Source organism: Anarrhichthys ocellatus, unplaced genomic scaffold (genome assembly GCF_004355925.1).
Source record: "Anarrhichthys ocellatus isolate YVR2014 unplaced genomic scaffold, GSC_Weel_1.0 scaffold13, whole genome shotgun sequence".
Classification (NCBI taxonomy): domain Eukaryota; kingdom Metazoa; phylum Chordata; class Actinopteri; order Perciformes; family Anarhichadidae; genus Anarrhichthys; species Anarrhichthys ocellatus.
The window spans coordinates 6,671,710-6,674,011 of record NW_022280043.1 but is presented as its reverse complement, the minus strand read 5'-3'; the positions used below and the strand labels follow the sequence as shown (position 1 = coordinate 6,674,011).

The 2,302-nt window shown below is 45.0% G+C and overlaps 1 protein-coding gene across 1 annotated transcript in view; it reads right to left on the bottom strand.

Annotated features, from left to right (window-relative positions):
* erfl1 (Ets2 repressor factor like 1) overlaps positions 1-1,383 on the bottom strand; it is a 45,286-nt gene extending 43,903 nt beyond the window's left edge. Inside the window, exon 1 of the mRNA XM_031852438.1 lies at positions 1,333-1,383. The gene's annotated coding sequence lies outside the window, so the exon portion shown is untranslated. The remainder of the gene's footprint in view (positions 1-1,332) is intronic.
* Between the last annotated feature and the right edge of the window lie 919 nt (positions 1,384-2,302).

Here is a 2,302-nt window from a genome sequence, read left to right as displayed (position 1 = left end):
GGACTCCGTATATAAGACAGGAGAGGAACCACGAGCAAGAGGGAAGCAGTTTTACACTTTTAACAACATTCACACTTAGCATCAGTGTTATTTAATTGGTGTTTATGTGAAATATGAGAATTTGGATTTCCTTGGAATGTAAAGAAACTTTAATTCAAAGAGGTTAGCTGGTATTGATCTTGGACAAATTGCAGTAATAAAAACTGCAAATGTTTAGGTTCTTGATGGTGCAAATATATCTAGACGGCGCTCTGCTCAAGGATCTTATCCATATGCAGTGTGTGGTGAAAGAAAGAGCCTATGTGACCTTGACCTCTTGAGCTGCATTCGCTTGTTCTGAAACTGACATCATAAAGATAACATGAAGCTCGCAAAGATGTACAAACTCAACCAAACATTGTATGAGTTCACAGAGTCAGCCTCCCATTCTGTATCAAAGCAACAGCTCCAGAGTGTATATATCAGCTGGACATCAAAGATTAGAGACTCACTGCTTTCTCTGGAGTTCTTCATAATCACAAACACTGAGCACACCACCCCAGGCCACAAGAATATGATGGTGAGATCTTAAACTGAGTGAAATTCCCTTCTTTCACAGCATCCGCAAGTTAAATATGACCCTGTTTGTTATGTTTAGATATAAAAACAGTATGTGATATGAAAGATGTAACATATGGATTCATATTATTGTGGTTTAAGAAATATCAGCTTTAAGGATATGATTAATAATAAGAATAATTAAGTCCGTGGGAATGCATGTTCATGTCTGAGAACACTCCAGAGACTCCAGCTTCATGGTCACCTCTCTGCATACAGTATATTGTGTTAATCCCCTATAGCATAAACGTGCCTACAAGTCATTTCAAACCACCCTGCGCACACACATATGCACGGATGGCCACCTATGCCGTTTTGGCTTTGACAACTTTTTTCGAAGTGAATATCCTTATTCCCCAAGTTCGTGTTCCACTTCCCCGACCGTCTCTTATACTTTTCATCACACATTGTGTGGCATCAGCTCCAACGTCCCTAAAGCCACAGGATGTAAATCACAAATGCAACGCACAAACACGTTTTCAGTTTAAAGCCGACGTCTTTTAGGAATTGTTGCCGATCTATTTGGAGGGACACGTATTGCGCACCGCGCGCTGTTCGACAACTCTCCGGCTCACAAGCGTATACACAGCCTCCATCAATCAATTTCTGCAGGACGTGCGCATGTTTCCCTCTCACCAAAGAGCTATATATGTCTCACGATAATCGTATTCCTGACGCATTTCTCAATTATTAATGCCACTTGTCCATAACAGAATAGGGAAGTAGGGTGCTTACCTTCACCGATGCACCTTCATTGACTTGACCAGCAGCTCCCACTTGGGTTGTTGGGAATCCTGTCGACGTGCGCAGAGGACTGATGGTAATCTTGGGAATTCAACAGATCGCACCGCGCATCCTTCCCTCTGCATTAAACTACATTGGTGAAGAGTTACACTGGCATGATCTATGAGTGGCAATGGGAGTGAGCACCGCCCGCGGGGGGGGGGACAGAGGGAAGCAGCGCGCAGGACTAGCGAGAGAAAAGTTGTCCTCGGAGCAACAGAAAGTTGTCAGGAAAACAAAAAGGGACTCCTCTGCCACCAGCGACTGTCCGAAATTGATATGATGTAGTTTACACAAGAAATCTAACCCCCAAAAAAGGAAAGCAGGGAGAAACAGGCAGGTGTGAGGGGAGAGATCTGGGCGCAGGGAGAGATGAGGGGATGAAAGCGCAGAGCGACAGAGAGAAAGAGAGAGAGAGAGAGAGAAGGGGGGGGGGAGGAAAAAAAAAGAGAAGGTGCGAAGCCTGACCCTCCACCTCACATCAGCCCGACTGCGTTTAAGTTTCTATCAGCTGCAGACTGTGTTGTGCAAGTGTTCCCGTGGACGTGCGGCAGAAAATTGACCCGCACAGTGAAAGAGACCGCACAAGGAAATATATATGTAGACGGGTGGTGGCCAGAAAGAGGATCGATCGGCTTATAATTTTGTCCGAAGTCGAGTGAACGTAAAGTTCATGGAGGAATGAAATTTGAAAACAGATGGCGAATCCCGTCGCCCCTAAATAAGATTCGATCTCTGGGAATGGAGTGTAGATACTATTTGGTTGGACGTTTGATGAAAATGACGGATTTTTCATTTTGGACAGGTGGGGGTAGCTGGAGTGAGTGGAGGAAGAGGGACAGGGTGGAGGTGAAAGGGGTGGATATAATATGTCTAGGGACAGAAACTAAACTTCGGAGAGGAGGACACCGTGTCCCCCCCC